Source organism: Montipora foliosa, chromosome 3, assembly GCF_036669935.1.
Source record: "Montipora foliosa isolate CH-2021 chromosome 3, ASM3666993v2, whole genome shotgun sequence".
Classification (NCBI taxonomy): Eukaryota; Metazoa; Cnidaria; class Anthozoa; order Scleractinia; family Acroporidae; genus Montipora; species Montipora foliosa.
In genome coordinates, this window is record NC_090871.1 from 27,821,893 (window position 1) to 27,828,289 (window position 6,397).

The window sequence follows — 6,397 nt, forward strand, 5'->3', positions numbered from 1 at the left end:
TCAATGGAGTATTTTCAAACACGTGACTTTTGTATAGGCTAATTTAATGAAACAAAATAAACTATTTGCGTACAAATAGAATTAAAGTCCCCGCAAATGAGTTTGGACCACCAATATGGCCGTGGTTTTAAAGTGTAGGTTGCAGGTTGTTGTTATTACGCATAGGCGTAAACGTTATTAAACATTGTTTTTAGGCCTAATTTTAGCATTAGTAAAGGTTTGGTTTGTAGCATCCCTAACCTCCACCAATAAGGCCGCCTTTTCCGTCGCCAATATATCTGCCGCAAGGTCATGTGAAAACGCCCTATCGAGGTTTTTCACGGCAGCCATGTTACATGGCAGGAAAAATGAAAATGTTTGCATTAGAAAGAACATTTGTTCCCATAGGGAAAAGAATCCATTGTTCCTGCCATGCAACATGGCTGCCGTGCAAATCCTCTATTGTGTATGCACGTTTTTGTTGAAAATATTTCTTAGTTCTTACCATTAATATTTTTTTAGTATCATGGTTAATATCATTATTGTATTTAATCCTTGATATGATAATTAAATGAAGTGACTCAAAATATCCAAAGAATTATTTGTGAATCTTATAATGAAGAGACAGTAAACATAAAACCTTTGAGCGGATACCCTACTGGACACGACTAAATCGCCCTTTTAAGTAGTCCTTCAGCCGATGACAAATTACCGTATCCACCATCATGAATGAGCAGGCAAGGAAGACGTCACCACAAATTGTTAAATTTACCAATTAAAACAACAGTGTATCAGGGACTGCAAGTTCGATTCTTAATTTTCAAAAAATTTCTGTTCTTCTCAGCCTCTTTCTAACTACTATACACGATATATGAAATTTGGGGTTGTGTGGAAGACGTGAGGACTCGACGACAATTTTTCATTTTCCTATCCAAATCTTTACAGCGCTCAAACCAATTTATTTGATGAATATTTGGTACACATTTTGCGAGCTTAATGACTTGTAATACTCGGAAAGAGATCACAGAAACGCGAGGTCACATTTTCAAGTGACAGTAACGTTCATGGCACGTTGTACGTCTTCGTTGATCCGTGAACAGTACGGTAGATCAACGGTATAAAACGAAGCACAAGAGTGCGTCACAAATTCAACTCACTTGTTTACGCAAATCTGAATACTTGAAGATAATCTTTTTCCCAATGCATGAGCGGGCGGAATTCTACGAATCCTACAATTTGATTGGCTCTGCGAGCGGAAGGAATTTTTCTATCTTCCCCGCCAACACGGTGGGAATCGTAGCCCTGGTTGCGCGAGCTTGTGTGATGACCGCCGCAAGGTTACATGGCTACATTAAAATCTTTTGGACCACGAATACATTTTTTTGAATCCTTTTAAATGTTTTCACAAGTAAACAGTGTTGCTTTACCATTTCATAAATATTGAGAATAGAATCAACCGTTCATTGCGGCATTGCCTGATATTTCTCTTTTGACAATCAGCATCGCAAGCCAGCCTTAAGCAATGGTTCCCAGTCAGCACACCGTTTCAGTAAAAAATAATAAACAGGTTATTCACCGCATTTGGTCGGTCCATATAGGGTCTCCAGTGCGACCTCGGCCTGCTGCCTTGGGCCAGTACTCGACACCTCGTGCACGGTTTTTTCCTATCCGAACCCCCAGGCCGGTGTATAACATGCACCGTGTATTTATCATGAGCCCATGAGTGCTGTTATATCTCCGAGATAGTACGCGCACTGTGATTGGCTTAATTAACGGCGCGTATTCTACACAGCGAGCCACTGTACCGCCCGCTAAATTCGAAATTTCGATAAAACATTCTCTAGCAAGGTTTACAGTTCGTTTCTGTTACATAAACTTGTAGAACTGTTTGAATCTTGCAAGCAACTACTTCAAACAGCCAAGAAGGTTTCGTATTTAAACCTTCCGTTTGACTTCAACTAGCTTTCTTTCCCGCGCGGCTGATGATTACCACAGAAATGTAATGAACATCTTAGGGCCGATGACACGGTGCGATTTTGCTGCATGCGACAAGCTTAAGACATGCCCACGACATGAATTACGATTGTCGCAGCGTTTTAAAACATACTTCGACATTTTCTCTGACGTATACGACAATCGTAAATGAGGTGTAAGGATGTCGTAAGGTTGTCGCAAAGGACAAAAATCTTACTGTGTAAATCGGCCCTTACTAACCGCACTGTAAAATTACGGATTCTCGTTTTTCCCGTTGATTTGTTGCCCGCCAGAGCAGACCCCAGCCCCTAACGCTCTTTGAGTGTCACGCAACGTTCTTTGTTACATCTCATCGTCACAATGACGATCTTGATGGCTGCTTTAAGGAGACGAATGGGCGGCATATCTGAAATGACGAACTCACAAAGAAGTAGCCATCACCAGATACCATCATCTTCCGGATATTAAAATTTTTGCAACCCCCGAAAAAAAAAGTTATTGTTAATAAATGTCTGGGTTGCACATCAATGACGGTTAGTGACGTAACGAGAAATATCGCTATTTGATGTGTTTCTTGACGTTGAAAGGCCCAAAACAACAACGACCAGCAGGTGTAAGGTAGAGGTCACAGGTCACTGTTATTATATTTCTATGCAGAAACCACCCAAAACCTACACCAAAACCAACGTTCATGCCAAACACCGTTTTTAGGACTAGGTTAGGCAGTAATAAAGGGTCTGGGTGGTTTCCGTATTGGCAGAGCAATGACCTATATGACCTGTACTTTCGACCTGCCTTGATTACAAAACAAACTATATGAGTAAAATCTCGATAGACAAATAACTAATTACTTTCGTAAACACTTTAAACTATAATTTGAATTATATTTAACATAAAACAAACATATATAAGACGAATAGTTTAAGTGCATACCAACAGCAACTAGTTTAAATTAAAAAAACTTAGTTAATTAATTGATTAATTATTTAATATTAATAGACTCTTATAAAGGCTTTTAAAGTCGCGATAGCCTAAGGTCTATCATTCGAAAGTTTAGGACCTGATAATACAATATTAAATTTGCCGAGACGGAAAAAAATTACGCAAGGTATAATATCTTGCAAGGAATTCCTCTCTACATCCAAGTTCGATAAGTTAGGGGATATTGTCCAGCCTAGATATTATTTCAAAACGCGACTTAAACACTCTTAAGGATGATTGATAACGCCTTAGTACGGTTAGGGATAATGGTTGACGCTTAAGTACGGCTAAGGATGATCAGGGATGCTTAGGTATGCGTAGGGATGACTAAGAATGCTTAAGTACGGCTAGGGGCGATTGCGGATCCTTAAGAACGCCAGCTAGGGATGATTAAGAATGCTTAAGTACGTTTGGGAATGCTTAGGTACGGCTAAGGATGATTAAGGATGTGTAAGTATGCATAGGGATAACAATGGATGCTTAGGTACGTATAGGGGTGAAGAAGGATGCTTAAGTACGCTTAGGGATGCTTAACTACATTCAGGATCTTTAAGTACGGTTAAAGATGATTAAAGATGTTTAAGTACGGCTAAGGATGATTAAGGATGTTTAAGTACGGTTAGGGATGCTTAAGTACGGTTAGGGATGCTTAAAGACATTTGAGTACGGCTAGGATGCATAAGTGCGGTTAAGGATGCTTAGGTATGGTTAGGGATGCTTAAGTACGGCTAGGGATGCTTAAGTACGGTTAGGGATGCTTAAGTACGGATAGGGATGCCCAAGTATGGTTAGGGATGATTAAGTACGGTTAGGGATGATGCTAGGGATGCTTAAGTACGGTTAGGGATGATTAAGTATGGTTAGGGATGCTTAAGTACGGTTAGGGAAGATTAAGTATGGTTAGGGATGCTTAAGTACGGCTAGGGATGCTTAAGTACGGTAAGGGATGCTTAAGTATGGTTAGGGATGCTTAAGTACGGTTAGGGATGCTTAAGTATGGTTAGGGATGCTTAAGTACGGTTAGGGATGCTTAAGTATGGTTAGGGATGCTTAAGTACGGTTAGGGATGCTTAAGTATGGTTAGGGATGCTTAAGTACGGGACGTTATAGTACGGCTAAGGATGCTTAAGTATGGTTAGGGATGCTTAAGTACGGTTAGGGATGCTTAAGTATGGTTAGGGATGCTTAAGTACGGTTAGGGATGCTTAAGTATGGTTAGGGATGCTTAAGTACGGCTAGGGATGCTTAAGTACGGTTAGGGATACTTAAGTACGGCTACGTATGCTTAAGTACGGTTAGGGATGCCTAAGTATGGTTGGGGATGATTAAGTACGGTTAGGGATGCTAAAGGACGTTTAAGTACGGCTAGGGATGCTTAAGTATAGGTAGGGATGCTTAAGTACGGCTAGGGATGCTTAAGTACGGCTAGGGATGCTTAAGTACGGCTAGGGATGCTTAAGTACGGTTAGGGATGCTTAAGTATGGTTAGGGCTGATTAAGTACGGTTAGGGATGTTTAAGGACGTTAAAGTACGGTAGGGATGCTTAAGTACGGTAAGGGATGCTTAAGTACGGCTAGGGATGCTTAAGTATGGTTAGGGATGCTTAAGTACGGTTAGGGATGCTTAAGTACGGTAAGGGATGCTTAAGTATGGTTAGGGATGCTTAAGTACGGTTAGGGATGCTTAAGTACGGTTAGGGATGCTTAAGTATGGTTAGGGATGCTTAAGTACGGTTAGGGATGCTTAAGTATGGTTAGGGATGCTTAAGTACGGTTAGGGATGCTTAAGTATGGTTAGGGATGCTCAAGTACGGCTAGGGATGCTTAAGTACGGTAAGGGATGCTTAAGTATGGTTAGGGATGCTTAAGTACGGTTAGGGATGCTTAAGTATGCTTAGGGGTGCTTAAGTACGGCTAGGGATGCTTAAGTACGGTTAGGGATGCTTAAGTACGGCTAGGGATGCCTAAGTATGGTTAGGGATGATTAAGTACGGTTAGGGATGATTAAGGACGTTTAAGTACGCTAGGGATGCTTAAGTACGGAAAGGGATGCTTAAGTACGGTTAGGGATGCTTAAGTATGGTAAGGGCCGATTAAGTACGGTTAGGGATGATTGAGGACAAGGACGTTTAAGTACGGTTAGGGATGCTTAAGTACGGTAAGGGATGCTTAAGTACGGCTAGGGATGCTTAAGTACGGCTAGGGATGCTTAAGGACGTTTAAGTACGGCTAGGGATGCTTAAATACGGCTAGGGATGCTTAAGTACGGCTAGGGATTCTTAAGTACGGTTAGGGATGCCTAAGTATGGTTAGGGATGATTAAGTACGGTTAAGGATGATTAAGAACGTTTAAGTACGGTTAGGGATGCTTAAGTACGGTAAGGGATGCTTAAGTACGGCTAGGGATGATTAAGTACGAATAGGGATGCTTAAGGACGTTTACGTACGGCTAGGGATGCTTAAGTATGGGTAGGGATGCTTAAGTACGGTTAGGGATGCTTAAGTATGGTTAGGGCTGATTAAGTACGGTGAGGGATGATTAAGGACGTTAAAGTACGGTAGGGATGCTTAAGTACGGTTAGGGATGCTTAATCACGGCTAGGGATGATTAAGGACGTTTAAGTACGGCTAGGGATGCTTAAGTACGGTTAGGGATGCTTAAGGACGTTCGCGCCTATTGCTACTGCGCATCTTTTTGCACATGTCACGCACACGTCATGCATCGTAGACCACGCAAGTAAACACGATGCTAAAGGCGCAAAAATTTTCCACAAGAATGGAACATGAAAGTATGTGGCATCATGGGATAGCTGTGGACCCAGGTCTTCTCGGAAATGTCACGCAATGGCGTGGCAGTGCGAATAGACAATCGCTTTGAGAACTTCGCAGCGATTTTACTCTCTTGAATGCTCGGTGACCCCCATTTTTCTTTCCATAGATCACTTCCTTTCTTGATTTTGTCCATTTTAACAAAAAACAAAAAAAATCTGTACGTGAGAAGTTACAAATATTTGCCCTTTTATGCCCTCGTGCGACCGAAGTTTTCTTTCTTAGACTAATATGTATCGTTTTTCAAAGTCTATTTCACCTCACTAAAAGACGTCAGCTGCAAAGGTTAATTTAGTTATATTAGTTATGTTGAACTGAGTACGTTTACCTGATCTAAATTTCACTCATGTAGCTTTTTTATTGCTGACAGTTGTAAGCTAAGATCGTCTTAAAGTAACGCAATCTTCTAAAAATGCACCTCATGATCTCGAAAACGAGCACGGTGACCCCCCATTTTTTTTTGCCTTTTTGGCAAAAGTAGATCATTACCTTTCTGCGTGGCAAGTTTAAAAAAAATCTGTACGTGGGAACGTTTTGGGCGCGAACGTCCTTAAGTATGGTTAGGGATGCTTAAGTACGGCTAGGGATGCTTAAGTACGGTTAGGGATGCTTAAGTACGGCTAGGGATGCTTAA